Below are 24,645 nucleotides of genomic sequence, written 5' to 3'. Positions count from 1 at the left end.
CCCCTTTGACAATCGCAAAACCGCCTTCGATGCTGCACGGGAGAGTAAGGTCGCCAAGTACGAACCCGTTCGCCAATACCTGCTCCGGAAATTCCAGCGGGTCAGCATTGAGGCAGTCGTTGTTGGGGCCCTGGGCTCCTGGGACCCCAACAATGACAAAGTGTTGAGGCGCCTCTGTAGCAAACGCTACATGCGTCTCTTCAAGAAGCTGGCGGTGAGCGATACCATCGCAGCTTCTCGTGAAGTCTATGCTAAACACGTAGCTGCAAATTGAAGGGCTCGCACTTCGGTGGACTTCAGCAGCTCGAGTTAGAAAGACTTCCTACACGCACAACAATACACTCACCCCACAGCAGGAATAAAACTTTACAGATGAGATTTCCCCTAAAAAGGAATGAACAACAACAGTAGGTGTCTGCAATAAAACTGCTAGGAAATGTACAAAACATTTCTGAAAAACACTCTGTTCTTAACAGCTTAATATCTGTTACGGGTTCTAATTGTACCCATGATATTAAACTGATTTTTGTAGCGCGGCGGAGTGTTCGGGGCTTGCTCCAACTCCGCCACGGGTCGACCCGGTACTGCACTACTTCCGGGACCGGCCCAGCATCTCCCCCTTTTGGGGGGAGAAGGCACAATTGAAAAAAAAAACAGAAAAACTGCTTTGTTTTGTTCTAGAAATTTTTGGACTTTTTTTTTCCGACTTTTTTTTCCGACTTTTTTTTCCGACTTTTTTTCCGACTTTTTTTTCCGACTTTTTTTTCCGACTTTTTTTTCCGACTTTTTTTTCCGACTTTTTTTTCCGACTTTTTTTTCCGACTTTTTTTTCCGACTTTTTTTTCCGACTTTTACTGTTATGTGGTTGGTTTTACAGAGTGTAGTAATTATTTACGCAACTGTAAATAATTATTAATAATTGTTTATGTAGCCAATGTGGTTGGTTTTACAGAGTGTGGTAATAATTAGTAAGTATACTATGCAACTATAAATAATTAGTAATAAAAGTTTACCTAGCCATTGTGGTTGGTTTTACAGTGTGGTAATAATTAGTAATTATATTTACGCAACTGTAAATAATTAGTAATAATAGTTTACCTAGCAATTGTGGTTGGTTTTACAGAGTGTGGTTATAATTAGTAATTATATTCACGCAACTGTCAATAATTAGTAATAATTATTTACGCAACTGTAAATAATTATTAATAATTGTTTATGTAGCCAATGTGGTTGGTTTTACAGAGTGTGGTAATAATTAGTAAGTATACTATGCAACTATAAATAATTAGTAATAATTGTTTATCTAGCCAATGTGGTTGGTTTTACAGTGTGGTAATAATTAGTAATTATATTTTCGCAACTGTAAATAATTAGTAATAATAGTTTACCTAGCCATTGTGGTTGGTTTTACAGTGTGGAAGTAATTGGTAATTATATTTACGCAAATGTAAATAATTAGTATTAAAAGTTTACCTAGCCATTGTGGTTGGTTTTACAGTGTGGTAATAATTAGTAATTATATTTACGCAACTGTAAATAATTAGTAATAACAGTTTACCTAGCAATTGTGGTTGGTTTTACAGAGTGTGGTTATAATTAGTAATTATATTCACGCAACTGTCAATAATTAGTAATAATTGTTTACCTAGCCAATGTGGTTGGTTTTAAAGAGTGTAGTAATTATTTACGACTGTAAATAATTATTAATAATTGTTTATGTAGCCAATGTGGTTGGTTTTACAGAGTGTGGTAATAATTAGTAAGTACACTATGCAACTATAAATAATTAGTAATAATTGTTTATCTAGCCAATGTGGTTGGTTTTACAGTGTGGTAATAATTAGTAATTATATTTTCAAAACTGTAAATAATTAGTAATAATAGTTTACCTAGCCATTGTGGTTGGTTTTGCAGAGTGTGGAAGTAATTGGTAATTATATTTACGCAAATGTAAATAATTAGTATTAAAAGTTTACCTAGCCATTGTGGTTGGTTTTACAGTGTGGTAATAATTAGTAATTATATTTACGCAACTGTAAATAATTAGTAATAATTGTTTACCTAGCCAATGTGGTTGGTTTTACAGAGTGTAGTAATTATTTACGCAACTGTAAATAATTATTAATAATTGTTTATGTAGCCAATGTGGTTGGTTTTACAGAGTGTGGTAATAATTAGTAAGTATACTATGCAACTATAAATAATTAGTAATAATTGTTTATCTAGCCAATGTGGTTGGTTTTACAGTGTGGTAATAATTAGTAATTATATTTTCGCAACTGTAAATAATTAGTAATAGTTTACCTAGCCATTGTGGTTGGTTTTGCAGAGTGTGGAAGTAATTGGTAATTATATTTACGCAAATGTAAATAATTAGTATTAAAAGTTTACCTAGCCATTGTGGTTGGTTTTACAGTGTGGTAATAATTAGTAATTATATTTACGCAACTGTAAATAATTAGTAATAATTGTTTACCTAGCCAATGTGGTTGGTTTTACAGAGTGTAGTAATTATTTACGCAACTGTAAATAATTATTAATAATTGTTTATGTAGCCAATGTGGTTGGTTTTACAGAGTGTGGTAATAATTAGTAAGTATACTATGCAACTATAAATAATTAGTAATAAAAGTTTACCTAGCCATTGTGGTTGGTTTTACAGTGTGGTAATAATTAGTAATTATATTTACGCAACTGTAAATAATTAGTAATAATAGTTTACCTAGCAATTGTGGTTGGTTTTACAGAGTGTGGTTATAATTAGTAATTATATTCACGCAACTGTCAATAATTAGTAATAATTATTTACGCAACTGTAAATAATTATTAATAATTGTTTATGTAGCCAATGTGGTTGGTTTTACAGAGTGTGGTAATAATTAGTAAGTATACTATGCAACTATAAATAATTAGTAATAATTGTTTATCTAGCCAATGTGGTTGGTTTTACAGTGTGGTAATAATTAGTAATTATATTTTCGCAACTGTAAATAATTAGTAATAATAGTTTACCTAGCCATTGTGGTTGGTTTTACAGTGTGGAAGTAATTGGTAATTATATTTACGCAAATGTAAATAATTAGTATTAAAAGTTTACCTAGCCATTGTGGTTGGTTTTACAGTGTGGTAATAATTAGTAATTATATTTACGCAACTGTAAATAATTAGTAATAACAGTTTACCTAGCAATTGTGGTTGGTTTTACAGAGTGTGGTTATAATTAGTAATTATATTCACGCAACTGTCAATAATTAGTAATAATTGTTTACCTAGCCAATGTGGTTGGTTTTAAAGAGTGTAGTAATTATTTACGACTGTAAATAATTATTAATAATTGTTTATGTAGCCAATGTGGTTGGTTTTACAGAGTGTGGTAATAATTAGTAAGTACACTATGCAACTATAAATAATTAGTAATAATTGTTTATCTAGCCAATGTGGTTGGTTTTACAGTGTGGTAATAATTAGTAATTATATTTTCGCAACTGTAAATAATTAGTAATAATAGTTTACCTAGCCATTGTGGTTGGTTTTGCAGAGTGTGGAAGTAATTGGTAATTATATTTACGCAAATGTAAATAATTAGTATTAAAAGTTTACCTAGCCATTGTGGTTGGTTTTACAGTGTGGTAATAATTAGTAATTATATTTACGCAACTGTAAATAATTAGTAATAATTGTTTACCTAGCCAATGTGGTTGGTTTTACAAAGTGTAGTAATTATTTACGCAACTGTAAATAATTATTAATAATTGTTTATGTAGCCAATGTGGTTGGTTTTACAGAGTGTGGTAATAATTAGTAAGTATACTATGCAACTATAAATAATTAGTAATAATTGTTTATCTAGCCAATGTGGTTGGTTTTACAGTGTGGTAATAATTAGTAATTATATTTTCGCAACTGTAAATAATTAGTAATAGTTTACCTAGCCATTGTGGTTGGTTTTGCAGAGTGTGGGAGTAATTGGTAATTATATTTACGCAAATGTAAATAATTAGTATTAAAAGTTTACCTAGCCATTGTGGTTGGTTTTACAGTGTGGTAATAATTAGTAATTATATTTACGCAACTGTAAATAATTAGTAATAATTGTTTACCTAGCCAATGTGGTTGGTTTTACAGAGTGTAGTAATTATTTACGCAACTGTAAATAATTATTAATAATTGTTTATCTAGCCAATGTGGTTGGTTTTACAGAGTGTGGTAATAATTAGTAAGTATACTATGCAACTATAAATAATTAGTAATAATTGTTTATCTAGCCAATGTGGTTGGTTTTACAGTGTGGTAATAATTAGTAATTATATTTTCGCAACTGTAAATAATTAGTAATAGTTTACCTAGCCATTGTGGTTGGTTTTGCAGAGTGTGGAAGTAATTGGTAATTATATTTACGCAAATGTAAATAATTAGTATTAAAAGTTTACCTAGCCATTGTGGTTGGTTTTACAGTGTGGTAATAATTAGTAATTATATTTACGTAACTGTAAATAATTAGTAATAATTGTTTACCTAGCCAATGTGGTTGGTTTTACAGAGTGTAGTAATTATTTACGCAACTGTAAATAATTATTAATAATTGTTTATGTAGCCAATGTGGTTGGTTTTACAGAGTGTGGTAATAATTAGTAAGTATACTATGCAACTATAAATAATTAGTAATAATTGTTTATCTAGCCAATGTGGTTGGTTTTACAGTGTGGTAATAATTAGTAATTATATTTTCGCAACTGTAAATAATTAGTAATAATTGTTTACCTAGCCAATATTGAGTAATTAGTGCAATAACCAGGACATAGCATATAAATAATTATTTACTTATTTATTTCCTTTTTAATTAGTAACTGCTCATTGATTGACATATGGACATATAAGCTATGCATTTGCACATACTGTGGTGTTGCTCTGTGATTGGTCGACACCTCCACGACGTCTTCCCTTCGCGACCAATAAGTGCTGTGGCAAAAATGTGACACTTTTGCTAACGACAACTATGAGGCAATAAAGGCTTTTGCCTTAATAGCAGTAGGTATCTGCAATAAAGCATTGCTTGCAAATGTACAAAACATTTCTGGAAAACACTGTTTTAACAGCTTGATATCAGTTGCCAGTTGTAATTTGTAACCCTGACATTATACTATTTTTTGTAATGCGGCAGAGCATTCTGGGCTTGCTGTACCTCTGCCACGGGTCTACCCGGTACTGCACTACTTCCGGGACTAGCTAAGCGACTCACGGTTTTTGGGGGAGGACAATCACAACTCAAAGATGAGGCCAACTAACTTTTTTCATTCGAGCTCACTGCTATCCATGTGCCTAACACAGCAATCCTCTCAATGCCTGTCTTATTGCATTGTTGGGCGCCTCGTGCATGCAGTGACACCTTGGGTTACTTTTTCCGCATGTCATTGCATGTGAGTCCATTATTTGAGGCAATAAAGAATGGTTTGATTAAGAATCCCCTTCAAGGGATGTGTCGAGATTTGGTAAACCATAGCTCAAGTGCTACAAACAAAAAACGGTGGACCGACGCTGTTTCTGCAACAACCGATAAGTGGCACCACTTGGGCATACATTTTTGATGGGATCGAACAGCAGTTCCTTGTCAATTTATCGCTTCTCGGCCTTTTGGCTAAGATCAAAGTAATCGCTTCTCGGCCTTTTGGCTAAGATCAAAGTGTAGTACTGTACCTTCGGGTCAGTATATCTCGGCCTTTGGCCGAGTGTTGCGCTTTGACTGATGCCAGGGGTCGGGATTCTACTCAAGGTCTTGGTTCTTAGAACCAGCCTTTAACCATTCCCTTTCCGGGAATGCTTGGGTCCCCCCTTGCCCTTCGGATGATTGGGTGCCCTGAATGGCTGGCGTGAGGGCTCGGTGCTCCGGCACCGGTCCTTCATGCCACCGTCACGACACTGCCCGATCGGCTGATCTCTTGTGCGGCCGGGTCTTTTGTATGCCACTGCAATTGGTCTCCCATTTGCATTGACATTCCGAAGACTTGGTAAACCTGGAGATCCCCCCCCTATGGATGTTCCCGCTCTAGGGGAACCCATGACCATTTTCTTGTTCCAATGTCCCAAGCATTGTCGAAACCCATCTGTTCTTAACAGCTTAATATCTGTTACGGGTTCTAATTGTACCCATGATATTAAACTGATTTTTGTAGCGCGGCGGAGTGTTCGGGGCTTGCTCCAACTCCGCCACGGGTCGACCCGGTACTGCACTACTTCCGGGACCGGCCCAGCATCTCCCCCTTTTGGGGGGAGAAGGCACAATTGAAAAAAAACAGAAAAACTGCTTTGTTTTGTTCTAGAAATTTTTGGACTTTTTTTTTTCCGACTTTTTTTTCCGACTTTTTTTTCCGACTTTTTTTCCGACTTTTTTTTCCGACTTTTTTTTCCGACTTTTTTTTCCGACTTTTTTTTCCGACTTTTTTTTCCGACTTTTACTGTTATGTGGTTGGTTTTACAGAGTGTAGTAATTATTTACGCAACTGTAAATAATTATTAATAATTGTTTATGTAGCCAATGTGGTTGGTTTTACAGAGTGTGGTAATAATTAGTAAGTATACTATGCAACTATAAATAATTAGTAATAAAAGTTTACCTAGCCATTGTGGTTGGTTTTACAGTGTGGTAATAATTAGTAATTATATTTACGCAACTGTAAATAATTAGTAATAATAGTTTACCTAGCAATTGTGGTTGGTTTTACAGAGTGTGGTTATAATTAGTAATTATATTCACGCAACTGTCAATAATTAGTAATAATTATTTACGCAACTGTAAATAATTATTAATAATTGTTTATGTAGCCAATGTGGTTGGTTTTACAGAGTGTGGTAATAATTAGTAAGTATACTATGCAACTATAAATAATTAGTAATAATTGTTTATCTAGCCAATGTGGTTGGTTTTACAGTGTGGTAATAATTAGTAATTATATTTTCGCAACTGTAAATAATTAGTAATAATAGTTTACCTAGCCATTGTGGTTGGTTTTACAGTGTGGAAGTAATTGGTAATTATATTTACGCAAATGTAAATAATTAGTATTAAAAGTTTACCTAGCCATTGTGGTTGGTTTTACAGTGTGGTAATAATTAGTAATTATATTTACGCAACTGTAAATAATTAGTAATAACAGTTTACCTAGCAATTGTGGTTGGTTTTACAGAGTGTGGTTATAATTAGTAATTATATTCACGCAACTGTCAATAATTAGTAATAATTGTTTACCTAGCCAATGTGGTTGGTTTTAAAGAGTGTAGTAATTATTTACGACTGTAAATAATTATTAATAATTGTTTATGTAGCCAATGTGGTTGGTTTTACAGAGTGTGGTAATAATTAGTAAGTACACTATGCAACTATAAATAATTAGTAATAATTGTTTATCTAGCCAATGTGGTTGGTTTTACAGTGTGGTAATAATTAGTAATTATATTTTCGCAACTGTAAATAATTAGTAATAGTTTACCTAGCCATTGTGGTTGGTTTTGCAGAGTGTGGAAGTAATTGGTAATTATATTTACGCAAATGTAAATAATTAGTATTAAAAGTTTACCTAGCCATTGTGGTTGGTTTTACAGTGTGGTAATAATTAGTAATTATATTTACGCAACTGTAAATAATTAGTAATAATTGTTTACCTAGCCAATGTGGTTGGTTTTACAGAGTGTAGTAATTATTTACGCAACTGTAAATAATTATTAATAATTGTTTATCTAGCCAATGTGGTTGGTTTTACAGAGTGTGGTAATAATTAGTAAGTATACTATGCAACTATAAATAATTAGTAATAATTGTTTATCTAGCCAATGTGGTTGGTTTTACAGTGTGGTAATAATTAGTAATTATATTTTCGCAACTGTAAATAATTAGTAATAGTTTACCTAGCCATTGTGGTTGGTTTTGCAGAGTGTGGAAGTAATTGGTAATTATATTTACGCAAATGTAAATAATTAGTATTAAAAGTTTACCTAGCGATTGTGGTTGGTTTTACAGTGTGGTAATAATTAGTAATTATATTTACGTAACTGTAAATAATTAGTAATAATTGTTTACCTAGCCAATGTGGTTGGTTTTACAGAGTGTAGTAATTATTTACGCAACTGTAAATAATTATTAATAATTGTTTATGTAGCCAATGTGGTTGGTTTTACAGAGTGTGGTAATAATTAGTAAGTATACTATGCAACTATAAATAATTAGTAATAATTGTTTATCTAGCCAATGTGGTTGGTTTTACAGTGTGGTAATAATTAGTAATTATATTTTCGCAACTGTAAATAATTAGTAATAATTGTTTACCTAGCCAATATTGAGTAATTAGTGCAATAACCAGGACATAGCATATAAATAATTATTTACTTATTTATTTCCTTTTTAATTAGTAACTGCTCATTGATTGACATATGGACATATAAGCTATGCATTTGCACATACTGTGGTGTTGCTCTGTGATTGGTCGACACCTCCACGACGTCTTCCCTTCGCGACCAATAAGTGCTGTGGCAAAAATGTGACACTTTTGCTAACGACAACTATGAGGCAATAAAGGCTTTTGCCTTAATAGCAGTAGGTATCTGCAATAAAGCATTGCTTGCAAATGTACAAAACATTTCTGGAAAACACTGTTTTAACAGCTTGATATCAGTTGCCAGTTGTAATTTGTAACCCTGACATTATACTATTTTTTGTAATGCGGCAGAGCATTCTGGGCTTGCTGTACCTCTGCCACGGGTCTACCCGGTACTGCACTACTTCCGGGACTAGCTAAGCGACTCACGGTTTTTGGGGGAGGACAATCACAACTCAAAGATGAGGCCAACTAACTTTTTTCATTGGAGCTCACTGCTATCCATGTGCCTAACACAGCAATCCTCTCAATGCCTGTCTTATTGCATTGTTGGGCGCCTCGTGCATGCAGTGACACCTTGGGTTACTTTTTCTGCATGTCATTGCATGTGAGTCCATTATTTGAGGCAATAAAGAATGGTTTGATTAAGAATCCCCTTCAAGGGATGTGTCGAGATTTGGTAAACCATAGCTCAAGTGCTACAAACAAAAAACGGTGGACCGACGCTGTTTCTGCAACAACCGATAAGTGGCACCACTTGGGCATACATTTTTGATGGGATCGAACTGCAGTTCCTTGTCAATTTATCGCTTCTCGGCCTTTTGGCTAAGATCAAAGAGGGGTCCTGCTGCTCAGCGTCGTGCCCTGGTGCCTGGCCTGCTGCCTGGTGTCCTGGGCCCCTCCACCTGGCGGAACCCCCCCCTCCTGAGGTCCTGCTGCCCGCGGCCTGCAGTCCTCGGCCGGGTTTCCTGCCTGGCGCCCTGGTCCTGCAGTGATGGACCATCCACCTCCGAGCACTCGGCCCTCAAAGGCCCAGTGCTTCACCTTCCAGTTGCCGGAGCCCGCTCCGGCAGACGACATCATTGATGCCCTCGAGGGTGTCGTCGGTGTCGGGGGGCTGCAGTACTTGCAGCACCTCGGCGGAACCACGTTCCTGGCTGCTGTTTCTTCAATGGCACAAGCCACCAAAGTTGTTGCCGCGGGCACTGTGCTCGTCGGCAGTCATCATGTGCCGCTGGTGCAGCTTGCTGCTCCAGTGGTTTTTGTTACTGTTTTTAGGCTGCCGCCATGTGTCAGCGACGATGCCCTGACTACAGCATTGACACCGTATGGAAAGGTGCGAGCCATCACGGAGCCCGGCTTCAAAGGGAAAAGCCATGTACGAAATGGGTGCCGCCTCGTTAAACTGGACATGGTACGAGCCCCACCGAATTTTCTCTCTGTCGCGGGCTATCGAGTTATGCTCGAATACCGCGGCATGAAGAGGGTATGCTCGCGGTGCGGAGGGGAAGGCCACATGGGTGCTGCCTGCCAAGCAACCAAGTGCGGACGCTGCTCAGCATACGGACACAGCACAGAGACTTGTAATACTGGTTGCAAGCGCTGTAGTGGGGCACATGCCACATCGGATTGTGTCCTGCCACGTACCTATGCTACGGCTGTAGCAGCGGCTGCTGCCGCTCACCGTGAAGGGCCAAGCGGTGCTGCTGTGTCTCTGCAGGAACCATCGGACGGTGGCCACGAGTCCCGAGACTTCGAACCTGATGACGATAGATCCTCGACGATCACCATTGCTGCGGATGAGCAAGGAGCCGCCGCCAACCTGGATTCTGATGACGAGGAAGGGTCCCACGTACCGGAGCTTCCATCCTTGGAGGAGGCTTTGTTTGAGCAGGATCTTACCGCTGCACAACGGACACCATCTAAGACCTCCAGGGAATTGTCCGAGTCCTTAACAGAAGATTCTCCGCTGCATACACCTATTAAATTGCAGGTGGAACCAGGGAGAGCCAGGAGTGAAGAACGGCCTGTTCCTGGTTCATTGGCAGCCGCAATGCCCCAGCGACCAAATAGTGGGGACTCTTCGCTGCGGCCAATGCGTAAGACGTCCTGTGCAGACGAGGACCTGGTAAAGCGGACTCTTTCTTCGGACAGCGGATCGGGCCCGTGCGGTTCGGCGCCGAAGAAAAAGCCCAAGAAGGTGGACGGCAACGAGGCAGATGAAATGGACACCAGGCCGCCAGAGAACTAAGCACCATGGCGCCAGCAGAAGAGCGACAGGGCCGTAACGGTCCACATCCCTTCCCTTTGACCTTCAGTGGTCCCGGCGTCCATTCCAAGGCGCCATCAAGGGACCGTGCACCGTGCTGCACCGTGCTGTGAGTCTGTCTGCATCGTTTGTTTGTTCTATAGTTTCTCAGTTTGCTGTGTTATTTGAGTTCATTCCATTTATTTGTCATGGCTTCTTTTAAGTTTGTTACCTTTAACGTTAGAGGGTTTCGCAACCCTGACAAGCAGCGCGAAATTATTCATTTTGCGCGACTACACCAAATTGATGTCTTATTTTTGCAAGAGTGCAATTTACGCACTCCATCCGATGTACTATCTTTTCGTTCTCGCTTTCATGTTGATGCTTTTTTTTCGCTAACAGACTCACGGTGCTGTGGTGTAGGGGTTATTTTCATATCTCCCGCGTTTCGCAATGGAGCGCATTGCACATACGGTCCTGACGGGCGGGTTATTGCGGTGGATTTGTTCTTAGAAGGGCGGAAGACTCGTTTCGTGAACGTGTATGCTCCAGTTACAAGGGCACTCACCAATGACTTCTTCAAATCCATTGCGCCCTTCTTTCTGGATTCCACCCCTCATGTTTTGTTGGGAGATTTTAACTGTGTCCTAGATTCGGAGCGAGACCTTAGAGGACCAGGGCAGGGCTCATCCTGCTACCACGCAAAAGAGCTACGGAAACTCGTGCGCCAGGTCCACCTCTCGGATGCGTGGGTGGTGCTACATGGAGATGAATTTATGGCCACTCGCACGAGCACACGTAGCTCTAGCCGTATAGATAGAGTCTACGTCCCTCCCTGTTTGATGCCCCTCCTGGTCTCCTGCGAGGTGCTAAATCTCCCGCAAGATATGGCAAAGTTTAGTGATCATGTACCTGTCATGGCCACATTGAAATGTTCAGCAGGCCGCCCGACGCGCCCGAATCTGTGGCGTATGGACGCATCGTTAATGCTGGATGGCAAGAGTGTCAGCGACATTCGGGCGGAGGTGTCGAACTCTATTGCTGACATTAACCAGCTGTCACCCGAGGGGTGGGACAACCTCAAGACCGAATGGCGGGCAATTCTCGTCCGGGCAGGAAAGAAGAAAAGTGCACGGCGTACCGCTGCGCTGAACGATGTACTAAGAAGGATGAAGATAATTCAAAGGGCCGACGAGTTATCGTTCGCCATGCGAGAATACCTGGATATCTTGAGGATAAGATATCACCGCATCCTGCAAGATGGGTACCAGGATACACAAAGCAGGGATGCGCCGCCCACAGCCGAGTGCACGGCGGATTTGATGCACAGTCGAAGCACGCGCAGGCACGATGGCCGGACAGAACGGGTGGAGAGTGTGGACATGGGCGAGGGCACAATTTTGGAGGATCCGGCTGTGATCGCGCAAGTCTTTCGAGAACACTTTGCCGCGCGATTTACGTCGGCCTCCCGAAACGAAGCTGATGGAGAGACAGATATTGCCTCCTTCTGTGACGACTTACCAGCTCTGCCCGAAGCCGAGGGTGCGGCACTTAGTGCCCCAGCGTCACGCACAGAAGTGTTGGAAGCCTTAAGAGACATGACACACTCATCCGCGCCCGGTCCGGACGGCATTATGGCGGCCTTCTACTGGCAATTCTTTGATGTTCTTGGCGGCCTGATAACTACCTTGGTCAACATGGTCATCAGGGATGGACGGAAACCTGCATCCTTCTCAGCAGGACGCATAATTTTGATCCCCAAAGAAGGAGCATCGCCGTCATCTCCAGAGGCATGGCGACCAATAACGTTATTAAATAGTGATTACAAGTTGGTTACTTCTCTGCTTGCCAAGCGCCTCCGGCCCTTTTTGGCAGATTTAATCTGCCCCTATCAATCGTCGGCGGTACCGGGACGCTCCGTATTTGCAGCGCTCACGTTCACCCGGGACGTTTTCGCATATGCACAGGAGAAAAGAGTGAGCGGAGTGTTTGTTTCACTGGATCAGGCTAAGGCCTTCGACAGGGTCGAACACCCATATTTATATCAAGTTTTAAGGTCCTATGGGATCCCAGAAGAAGTCATAGGGATCATAAAGCTTCTGTATGAAGATGTGTCGTGTGACATGTTATTGAACGGGGAGTTGCTCCCCAATTTTGCGGTAACCCGAGGAGTGCGGCAGGGTTGCCCATTGTCTCCAGCACTGTTTGTCCTGTCACTGGACCCACTGCTGCGGCGCGTCGTCAGCGAGCGTCGCATCCGCGGCTTTCCGGGGATAGGACAAGACGAGGTGAAGATAATGGCGTACGCCGATGATATCTCCCTGTTTGTGCGTGATGGACAAAGCCTGCAGAGGTTCATGACAGTCTTTAGAGAATATGCATCGCTCTCGGGAGCAAAACTGAATGTAGGAAAAAGTCACGCTCTCCGCTTTGGCAGCTTCCAAGAGGCACTACCAGAACCGATCCCCTTGGTAGAAGCTGTTAGGGTACTGGGAGTACTCTTTCAAGAAGGAGGAGTATCCCCAGCTACTTGGACCCTGAGTATCGACAAAGCCAACAGGGTTTTCGCAAACGCTGCGCGGTTTGACTTGTCAACGGCCGCCAAAATTGCGGTAATTAAGAACAGCGCGCTTGCCTTTGCGTTCTACGTGGCAAGAGTGGCAGTGATGCCAAGGCGCACGGCAGGGAGACTCTCCTCCCTTGTAGGCACTTTCCTATGGGGAGGACAGACAGCCCTAGTGGCGCGACATCTTGTGCAACTTCCCCGTAGTAGAGGAGGCCTCGGTGTACCGTGCGTCCAAACGGTTGCGCGGACTATGCTGACCAAGCTTGTCGTCGGCCTTTTGGACCAAGCAGATTACCCAGGACGGCCCCTGTTCTTGTACTGGCTAAGCACTGCGAGGAGGGCCTTCACCCCTCAAAGACATTTGGGGCCGCGAGCAGAAACGCCGCACCCTTTCTACCAAGCGGCCGCCAGGTTCCAGGAAACGCTTAATGTAGAGCTGCCAGAGGTAAACATAGAGGAAGTGCCGCCAACCGAGATAAGCGCCCTCATGGCGTGTGCTCGCCTCAGCGCAGAAGAGGCGGAGCGAACCGATTCTAGGAGATGGAGAACATGGGCCGCAAGCACAATGCCAGACCAAGTTAAAGACTTCGAGTGGCGACAGCGGTGGGGCGTACTCCCGACCCGGGATCGCCTCTATCGATGGGGGGTTGTCCCCAACAATCAGTGCCCGCAGTGCGGAGCACCGGAGATTGGCGATCATTTCGCTTTTGAGTGTTGGGTGTCAAAGGTTATGTGGCACCTAGTACACCGTATGTTTTCGGTGCGGAGAAACCAACCGCGGGGTGCATTCGCGCGGCTAGTTGTGGCATGTACCCTTTTTGTCTTGTGGAAGCGCCGCTGCCTGGCGGAAGCACGCAGGCAGCCAGTACGAGCCATGTACCCGGCGCTGCAGAGCCTGCGCCTCCTGCTCTGGGAATACCTGTCAGAGCGGCTCGAACTAGACGGGGAGGCGCGGTTTCTGCAGCGTTGGCACACACGGTTCTTTGTTGTGAGACCAAATGGGCTAACGATGCCGACATTGTTGTATTGATGACCACATGTAACGCGCGTTGGATCATAACATGTATGCATGTACATCCCCCCCCCTTTTTTTCCCTTTCCCCTTCTAGTGCATTGGGATGGAGAGATTTGAGTGGTTCTCCCATTATTATTGTATATCCCTTTTTTGTACCAATTGATTGAAATTGTATAAAGGATAAGCAGACTCTGATACGAAGATAAGACTGTTAATGTAAAGTGACTTACAACATCTGTATTGTATTGGCACATTATTCGCTATCCTTTACATATAAGTGTATGTATATTGTGGTTCACATTGTCAATGTATCGTGCTCTATCAGTTTGGAAGTCAATAAACTTCTCTTTGTGTAGTAGTATCCTGGACCCCTGGACCCCCTGCTGTTCCTGGACCCCCTGCTGACCCTGGACCCCCCTGCTGACCCTGGACCCCTGGACTCATGGACCATCCGGACCTGCTGTTCTTGGAACCCCTGCTGTCCCTGGATTCCCGGTTGCTGTGAGAGCTTGGTGAGAGCTCTCTTTTTTTACTAGTTCATTTAGTGTTTCCTATCCCCATTGTTGGCTTGTTTATGTAGTATCTGGCAGTGTTTTTTGTCCTTCAAGTGTTCTTTTTGCTTAATTTGCTAGTTTATTTTTTTTTTTGGTCCTTCTAGTTTTCCTTTTTTTTTCTTTTTTTTGCTTGTTCTTTAACCTCTCCGTTCTGTTTGTGCTCACATTCTTTGCAATCGGTTTATTCATGTAGTGCTTTCTGCCCTTAAACTTTTTTTTTACTTTTTTGTTTGTGTTCAAATTCTTTGCCATCCTTGTTGGTTTGTTCATGTAGTATCTGCCGCTGTTTCTCTCCGGTTGTGCCTTTAATTATTATTATTTTATTACTTTTTGTTGCATTGCCACCAGTTTTTTTTTTTTTTTTTTTTTTTTTCTTTTTCTTTTTTTTTTGAGAGCTTAGTGCGAATTCTTTGCATGTGTGCCCTTTTATTTTAGTTGAGGTGCTGATTTATTGGGTTCCTGCAATGTGATTTCATTGACAAGAGCCGTTTTCCAGTCAAGTGTGGTGTTTCCCATGTCTCGCTCCCGTTAAACCTCTTTTTTTTTTTTTTTTTTTCTTTGAGCTTGGTGAGGGCTCTTTGCCGCGTCTGCCTGGTAATTGAGTGACGATTTTTATTAGTTGCTGCGTTGCTCTTTTTCACTTGTATTGTGTTGAGGGTGATTTGTGTGTGGTGTTTACTGGTGTTTCTCTCCTGTTCAGCTCCATCTTTTGTTTTGCTTTGCTACGAGCTTGGTGAGGGCTCTCATATTGTTTTTTTTTTTTTTTTTTTTGGTGTTGAGCATTCTCCTTTTTTTTTTTTTTTTTTCTGCGCGCACTTTGGTTTTTCAGTCTCATTATTAGTGTATGTTAGCTGTTCTTTCTGGATAGTCTTTTTCCCCGTGGGAGCTGCAGCGCTGACCTCTTCTGCTTAAGGAAATCCATTATCGCAGTATGTCGCGCGGATACACCCCGCCATTTCTTCCAGACGACCGCCGCCGCTAGAAGTGATGTCATCGCCCCCGACAAGCAGCGCCTTCACCGCCAGCAGAAGCCGCATTCCAGTCCGATCGCCGTCCACCAGTCCAAGCCCGGCCAACATTCAAGAACCGCCACAGCCCGGATCGCAACCTCGCCGTGATGGGAACAGCCTTACACTGTTCTTTCCGCTGGCGAGGACGTTCCGATGTACGGAAGAGGGATGCGCTACCGCGTACTCCCCGGTATTGTGGACGTCCAGGCGGCAGTCCCTGACTCGGCATCTTGAAAGTGAGCATGGGGTGCGCATAAGCCAGGTCACGCATTTTTGCACTCTCTGCCACAGAGAGGTCGGTCCTCGGCCAAAAGCGCATCCCTGTCTTACTGGAGAGAAGCTCGAGGTGGCCAGCACTGACTTGCACAGCCACAAGTGCGGTGATTGCCAGCTCTCTTTTCCATCAAAAAGAGGGCTGGAAAATCATCACATGTGGCACCGCAAACAGACTGCCATGCAGGGATTACCGCCTCGTCCCGTGCCACCGTTAGCGGCGACGAGAAGACTAAGACGGACGCCATCACGGGACGCACGACCACCGGATCTAGAGCCCCCACAAGCCGAGGACATCAGCCAAGATGCAAGGACACCACCAGCAACGCCTCAACAAGACACCAATGGGGAGGAAGCGGGCCAGGAAGAGCCACGAACGCTAACCCCCATCTCTCCTCCTCCAGAGAGCAGCACCACGAGAGCAGCAACACCAGCACTAATTTTTCCCACCTCCCCATCCCAGCAGGATGACCAGGGAATTCCCGTGCCTGCCAGCAGCACACCCAACAGCAGCAGGGAGATGGAGAATTCACAAGATTCTCCTTCCTTGCAGGCAGGCGACGGACTACAGGCTCACCTGTCAACAATCAGCGAGGAAAGCAATACATCGCAGCTTCAAGACGACGACGGCGGCGGCCACCATGACGCAACTGCCACCCAGGGAGCACTAACTGATTCTCTTTCTGATGAACTGGAGTGCGAGGGCATACTCGTCGACCACACCAGGCGCCTCCGGTGTTTGCTGCGTGAGCCTGTGTCTGCTGAGGGTTGGGATGGTTTTCTTTCCATCTTGGAGGAGGCCATCACCGAGGTTGGAAAGGCGGTAAAGCTGCCAAAGGCTCCGGCCGGAGGTAAGCCGCGCCGTCCGACCAACCCCGACAACGCTCAGCAGATCCAGTCTCTTTACCGCAGGAATCGCCGCCGAGCAGTACGCCTGATTGTGGACGGCGAGTCGCCTATGTGCACGGTTCCTTTACAGGATCTCGAGAACCACTTCACTGCAATGTGGGGCCCCAAGGAGGTGGACACCAGCCTTCTTCTCAACAAGGCCAAGAGCAGCGACCTCACGGAATTCCCTCTAGACAAGTTCACCGAAGAGGAGGTCCTGACGAAGCTGAGGAAATGTGAGAACACCGCGCCCGGCAACGACCGAATCACCTACCAGCACTGGAAGACGACAGACCCTGAAGCAGCCTTCCTGACAGCAGCATTCAACGCCTGCCTCAAGTTCAAGAGAGTGCCCCCAGCATGGAAGGAGTCCCGGACCATCCTCATCCACAAGAAGGGACCTGCGGAGGACGTCACAAACTGGCGCCCCATCGCACTCGGGTCGACGATTTCAAAGCTGTATGCTGGGTGTCTCGCCACTCGGCTGCAGCGATGGATCGCTGAACACGAGCTGCTCTCTCGTTGTCAAAAGGGGTTCCTGCCGCACGATGGTGTGTTTGAGCACAACTTCGTGCTGCAGGAGCGCCTTGACGCAGCGAGGGGTGGCGGTGGGGAGCTGTGCGTGGCGTTCCTTGACTTCAGCAACGCCTTTGGATCTGTCGCCCACAACGCCCTCATCGACGCACTACGTGGAGCAGGCGCCGGCAGCGAATTCTGTTCGATCGTTGCTGACCTCTACAGGGACAACACCACCACCATCATAGGACAAGAAGGATCAACACGGCCGATCGACATTTCTGCAGGGATTCGACAGCGATGCCCACTGAGCGGGCTCTTGTTTAATTTTGTCATTGACCCTGTTTTGCGTGCTGTGCAGGGAGGCGAGAGGCAGCACAACATCCTGGCCTACGCCGATGACCTCACCCCCCTGGCCAATGACCCGGAGATGCTTCAAGCCCGCATTAATACTGTTGAATCCCTTTCTTCTAGGCTGGGACTACAGCTTAACCCAGCGAAGTGCCGCACTCTTCATCTGAGCGGCAAAACACCGGTTGGTACAAGACTGACTCCTTTTTTTATTGCAGGAGCTGAGATCCCAATTATCCAGGATTTTGAAAGCCAGACGTTCCTGGGCCGCCCTGTGGGGTTCAACGTCTTCCCGGACAGAGCTACTGTGGACCAGGCCATCAACACCGGCCGCCGCCTGCTTAGCTCAATGCTCGCCCCTTGGCAGAGATTGGACGCTGTGAAAACATTTGTATATCCAGCGCTCAATTTCTCCATGTGGTGCGGTGTGTTGGGCAAGTCAGAGTGGGCGCGCCTCGACGATGCACTGCGGCCACTAATCAAAAAATCCTTTTATCTTCCAGGAACCGCAGCCAATGAATACCTCTACGGCAGCGCAGCATCGGGCTCGGTCGGCATCCCCCTCGCAGCGGAGCTGAGCGACATCTGCCGCATTGACAATGCATTTAAGCTCCTCTCCTCTCTTGATCTAGAGGTGCGAGATCTAGCGCTGCATGCCGTTACTGCCATCACGACGAAGAGACTACGCCGACCAGCCACGGATGAGGACATCGCTGCCTACCTGACAGGGGAGACGGAGGGAGACTTCCGAGCTAGGGCAACGCAGCTTCAGTCTGTATGGACGGAGGCTCGCAAGGCTTCCCGGCGCCTGGCGGTCACGTGGGAGATGCAGGAGGGGGGCCCCAGCATCACTCGCGCCGACGTGACCGTCACACAGAAGCAGCGCACGAAAGTGGTGAGGACACTTCGGAGCATCGCTATGCGCGCACGAGATCACAATCTCCACGAAAAGCCTAACCAGGGGAAAGTGATGGAGTGCGTAGCAGCCGACCGTAGCAGTTCCCACTTCATGAGGACGGGGCGCTTCACTCGCTTCTGCGATTGGCGCTTCGTGCACCGTGCGAGGCTGAACCTGCTGCCCCTCAACGGAGCCAGGCCGTGGGATGTCGCTGCTGACCAGCGGTGTCGGAGATGCGGGCAAGACAAGGAATCCCTCCCGCATGTTCTCTGTCATTGCATGCGCCAGAGCGTCGCCTACACCAGCCGACACAACAGGATCGTCGACCGGCTGAAGACAGCCGCTGAGAAGCGATTCACCGTCACCCATGAGAACCGGCCCGTGGGTGACACGAACCTCCGCCCAGATCTTGTTCTGGCGCGCGGGGAAACGGCGATTGTCATTGATGTCACATGCCCCTTTGACAATCGCAAAACCGCCTTCGATGCTGCACGGGAGAGTAAGGTCGCCAAGTACGAACCCGTTCGCCAATACCTGCTCCGGAAATTCCAGCGGGTCAGCATTGAGGCAGTCGTTGTTGGGGCCCTGGGCTCCTGGGACCCCAACAATGACAAAGTGTTGAGGCGCCTCTGTAGCAAACGCTACATGCGTCTCTTCAAGAAGCTGGCGGTGAGCGATACCATCGCAGCTTCTCGTGAAGTCTATGCTAAACACGTAGCTGCAAATTGAAGGGCTCGCACTTCGGTGGACTTCAGCAGCTCGAGTTAGAAAGACTTCCTACACGCACAACAATACACTCACCCCACAGCAGGAATAAAACTTTACAGATGAGATTTCCCCTAAAAAGGAATGAACAACAACAGTAGGTGTCTGCAATAAAACTGCTAGGAAATGTACAAAACATTTCTGAAAAACACTCTGTTCTTAACAGCTTAATATCTGTTACGGGTTCTAATTGTACCCATGATATTAAACTGATTTTTGTAGCGCGGCGGAGTGTTCGGGGCTTGCTCCAACTCCGCCACGGGTCGACCCGGTACTGCACTACTTCCGGGACCGGCCCAGCATCTCCCCCTTTTGGGGGGAGAAGGCACAATTGAAAAAAAAAACAGAAAAACTGCTTTGTTTTGTTCTAGAAATTTTTGGACTTTTTTTTTCCGACTTTTTTTTCCGACTTTTTTTTCCGACTTTTTTTCCGACTTTTTTTTCCGACTTTTTTTTCCGACTTTTTTTTCCGACTTTTTTTTCCGACTTTTTTTTCCGACTTTTTTTTCCGACTTTTTTTTCCGACTTTTTTTTCCGACTTTTACTGTTATGTGGTTGGTTTTACAGAGTGTAGTAATTATTTACGCAACTGTAAATAATTATTAATAATTGTTTATGTAGCCAATGTGGTTGGTTTTACAGAGTGTGGTAATAATTAGTAAGTATACTATGCAACTATAAATAATTAGTAATAAAAGTTTACCTAGCCATTGTGGTTGGTTTTACAGTGTGGTAATAATTAGTAATTATATTTACGCAACTGTAAATAATTAGTAATAATAGTTTACCTAGCAATTGTGGTTGGTTTTACAGAGTGTGGTTATAATTAGTAATTATATTCACGCAACTGTCAATAATTAGTAATAATTATTTACGCAACTGTAAATAATTATTAATAATTGTTTATGTAGCCAATGTGGTTGGTTTTACAGAGTGTGGTAATAATTAGTAAGTATACTATGCAACTATAAATAATTAGTAATAATTGTTTATCTAGCCAATGTGGTTGGTTTTACAGTGTGGTAATAATTAGTAATTATATTTTCGCAACTGTAAATAATTAGTAATAATAGTTTACCTAGCCATTGTGGTTGGTTTTACAGTGTGGAAGTAATTGGTAATTATATTTACGCAAATGTAAATAATTAGTATTAAAAGTTTACCTAGCCATTGTGGTTGGTTTTACAGTGTGGTAATAATTAGTAATTATATTTACGCAACTGTAAATAATTAGTAATAACAGTTTACCTAGCAATTGTGGTTGGTTTTACAGAGTGTGGTTATAATTAGTAATTATATTCACGCAACTGTCAATAATTAGTAATAATTGTTTACCTAGCCAATGTGGTTGGTTTTAAAGAGTGTAGTAATTATTTACGACTGTAAATAATTATTAATAATTGTTTATGTAGCCAATGTGGTTGGTTTTACAGAGTGTGGTAATAATTAGTAAGTACACTATGCAACTATAAATAATTAGTAATAATTGTTTATCTAGCCAATGTGGTTGGTTTTACAGTGTGGTAATAATTAGTAATTATATTTTCAAAACTGTAAATAATTAGTAATAATAGTTTACCTAGCCATTGTGGTTGGTTTTGCAGAGTGTGGAAGTAATTGGTAATTATATTTACGCAAATGTAAATAATTAGTATTAAAAGTTTACCTAGCCATTGTGGTTGGTTTTACAGTGTGGTAATAATTAGTAATTATATTTACGCAACTGTAAATAATTAGTAATAATTGTTTACCTAGCCAATGTGGTTGGTTTTACAGAGTGTAGTAATTATTTACGCAACTGTAAATAATTATTAATAATTGTTTATGTAGCCAATGTGGTTGGTTTTACAGAGTGTGGTAATAATTAGTAAGTATACTATGCAACTATAAATAATTAGTAATAATTGTTTATCTAGCCAATGTGGTTGGTTTTACAGTGTGGTAATAATTAGTAATTATATTTTCGCAACTGTAAATAATTAGTAATAGTTTACCTAGCCATTGTGGTTGGTTTTGCAGAGTGTGGAAGTAATTGGTAATTATATTTACGCAAATGTAAATAATTAGTATTAAAAGTTTACCTAGCCATTGTGGTTGGTTTTACAGTGTGGTAATAATTAGTAATTATATTTACGCAACTGTAAATAATTAGTAATAATTGTTTACCTAGCCAATGTGGTTGGTTTTACAGAGTGTAGTAATTATTTACGCAACTGTAAATAATTATTAATAATTGTTTATGTAGCCAATGTGGTTGGTTTTACAGAGTGTGGTAATAATTAGTAAGTATACTATGCAACTATAAATAATTAGTAATAAAAGTTTACCTAGCCATTGTGGTTGGTTTTACAGTGTGGTAATAATTAGTAATTATATTTACGCAACTGTAAATAATTAGTAATAATAGTTTACCTAGCAATTGTGGTTGGTTTTACAGAGTGTGGTTATAATTAGTAATTATATTCACGCAACTGTCAATAATTAGTAATAATTATTTACGCAACTGTAAATAATTATTAATAATTGTTTATGTAGCCAATGTGGTTGGTTTTACAGAGTGTGGTAATAATTAGTAAGTATACTATGCAACTATAAATAATTAGTAATAATTGTTTATCTAGCCAATGTGGTTGGTTTTACAGTGTGGTAATAATTAGTAATTATATTTTCGCAACTGTAAATAATTAGTAATAATAGTTTACCTAGCCATTGTGGTTGGTTTTACAGTGTGGAAGTAATTGGTAATTATATTTACGCAAATGTAAATAATTAGTATTAAAAGTTTACCTAGCCATTGTGGTTGGTTTTACAGTGTGGTAATAATTAGTAATTATATTTACGCAACTGTAAATAATTAGTAATAACAGTTTACCTAGCAATTGTGGTTGGTTTTACAGAGTGTGGTTATAATTAGTAATTATATTCACGCAACTGTCAATAATTAGTAATAATTGTTTACCTAGCCAATGTGGTTGGTTTTAAAGAGTGTAGTAATTATTTACGACTGTAAATAATTATTAATAATTGTTTATGTAGCCAATGTGGTTGGTTTTACAGAGTGTGGTAATAATTAGTAAGTACACTATGCAACTATAAATAATTAGTAATAATTGTTTATCTAGCCAATGTGGTTGGTTTTACAGTGTGGTAATAATTAGTAATTATATTTTCGCAACTGTAAATAATTAGTAATAATAGTTTACCTAGCCATTGTGGTTGGTTTTGCAGAGTGTGGAAGTAATTGGTAATTATATTTACGCAAATGTAAATAATTAGTATTAAAAGTTTACCTAGCCATTGTGGTTGGTTTTACAGTGTGGTAATAATTAGTAATTATATTTACGCAACTGTAAATAATTAGTAATAATTGTTTACCTAGCCAATGTGGTTGGTTTTACAAAGTGTAGTAATTATTTACGCAACTGTAAATAATTATTAATAATTGTTTATGTAGCCAATGTGGTTGGTTTTACAGAGTGTGGTAATAATTAGTAAGTATACTATGCAACTATAAATAATTAGTAATAATTGTTTATCTAGCCAATGTGGTTGGTTTTACAGTGTGGTAATAATTAGTAATTATATTTTCGCAACTGTAAATAATTAGTAATAGTTTACCTAGCCATTGTGGTTGGTTTTGCAGAGTGTGGGAGTAATTGGTAATTATATTTACGCAAATGTAAATAATTAGTATTAAAAGTTTACCTAGCCATTGTGGTTGGTTTTACAGTGTGGTAATAATTAGTAATTATATTTACGCAACTGTAAATAATTAGTAATAATTGTTTACCTAGCCAATGTGGTTGGTTTTACAGAGTGTAGTAATTATTTACGCAACTGTAAATAATTATTAATAATTGTTTATCTAGCCAATGTGGTTGGTTTTACAGAGTGTGGTAATAATTAGTAAGTATACTATGCAACTATAAATAATTAGTAATAATTGTTTATCTAGCCAATGTGGTTGGTTTTACAGTGTGGTAATAATTAGTAATTATATTTTCGCAACTGTAAATAATTAGTAATAGTTTACCTAGCCATTGTGGTTGGTTTTGCAGAGTGTGGAAGTAATTGGTAATTATATTTACGCAAATGTAAATAATTAGTATTAAAAGTTTACCTAGCCATTGTGGTTGGTTTTACAGTGTGGTAATAATTAGTAATTATATTTACGTAACTGTAAATAATTAGTAATAATTGTTTACCTAGCCAATGTGGTTGGTTTTACAGAGTGTAGTAATTATTTACGCAACTGTAAATAATTATTAATAATTGTTTATGTAGCCAATGTGGTTGGTTTTACAGAGTGTGGTAATAATTAGTAAGTATACTATGCAACTATAAATAATTAGTAATAATTGTTTATCTAGCCAATGTGGTTGGTTTTACAGTGTGGTAATAATTAGTAATTATATTTTCGCAACTGTAAATAATTAGTAATAATTGTTTACCTAGCCAATATTGAGTAATTAGTGCAATAACCAGGACATAGCATATAAATAATTATTTACTTATTTATTTCCTTTTTAATTAGTAACTGCTCATTGATTGACATATGGACATATAAGCTATGCATTTGCACATACTGTGGTGTTGCTCTGTGATTGGTCGACACCTCCACGACGTCTTCCCTTCGCGACCAATAAGTGCTGTGGCAAAAATGTGACACTTTTGCTAACGACAACTATGAGGCAATAAAGGCTTTTGCCTTAATAGCAGTAGGTATCTGCAATAAAGCATTGCTTGCAAATGTACAAAACATTTCTGGAAAACACTGTTTTAACAGCTTGATATCAGTTGCCAGTTGTAATTTGTAACCCTGACATTATACTATTTTTTGTAATGCGGCAGAGCATTCTGGGCTTGCTGTACCTCTGCCACGGGTCTACCCGGTACTGCACTACTTCCGGGACTAGCTAAGCGACTCACGGTTTTTGGGGGAGGACAATCACAACTCAAAGATGAGGCCAACTAACTTTTTTCATTCGAGCTCACTGCTATCCATGTGCCTAACACAGCAATCCTCTCAATGCCTGTCTTATTGCATTGTTGGGCGCCTCGTGCATGCAGTGACACCTTGGGTTACTTTTTCCGCATGTCATTGCATGTGAGTCCATTATTTGAGGCAATAAAGAATGGTTTGATTAAGAATCCCCTTCAAGGGATGTGTCGAGATTTGGTAAACCATAGCTCAA

The 24,645-nt window shown here is 41.5% G+C and overlaps 1 non-coding gene and 6 pseudogenes across 1 annotated transcript; all 7 read left to right on the top strand.

Annotated features, from left to right (window-relative positions):
• Window positions 1-442: 442 nt before the first annotated feature.
• LOC146171372 (U2 spliceosomal RNA) lies at window positions 443-615 on the top strand (annotated as a pseudogene).
• Window positions 616-5,065: 4,450 nt separating this feature from the next.
• LOC146171371 (U2 spliceosomal RNA) lies at window positions 5,066-5,236 on the top strand (annotated as a pseudogene).
• Window positions 5,237-5,649: 413 nt separating this feature from the next.
• On the top strand, window positions 5,650-5,831 carry LOC146171370 (U2 spliceosomal RNA; annotated as a pseudogene).
• A 231-nt stretch (window positions 5,832-6,062) lies between these two features.
• Window positions 6,063-6,253, top strand: LOC146171369 (U2 spliceosomal RNA). The gene has a single exon (XR_014702928.1). It is a non-coding gene; the product is annotated as a U2 spliceosomal RNA (small nuclear RNA).
• Window positions 6,254-8,621: 2,368 nt separating this feature from the next.
• Window positions 8,622-8,792, top strand: LOC146171368 (U2 spliceosomal RNA; annotated as a pseudogene).
• Window positions 8,793-19,582: 10,790 nt separating this feature from the next.
• Window positions 19,583-19,755, top strand: LOC146171367 (U2 spliceosomal RNA; annotated as a pseudogene).
• Window positions 19,756-24,205: 4,450 nt separating this feature from the next.
• On the top strand, window positions 24,206-24,376 carry LOC146171366 (U2 spliceosomal RNA; annotated as a pseudogene).
• The last annotated feature ends 269 nt before the right edge of the window (window positions 24,377-24,645 follow it).

This window comes from Amblyomma maculatum, unplaced genomic scaffold (assembly GCF_055883805.1).
Source record: "Amblyomma maculatum isolate TAMU_Amacu unplaced genomic scaffold, ASM5588380v1 scaffold_23, whole genome shotgun sequence".
NCBI classification, from domain to species: Eukaryota; Metazoa; Arthropoda; class Arachnida; order Ixodida; family Ixodidae; genus Amblyomma; species Amblyomma maculatum.
Note: the sequence above shows the minus strand (reverse complement) of the source record. Positions and strands in the feature narration are given on the sequence as shown.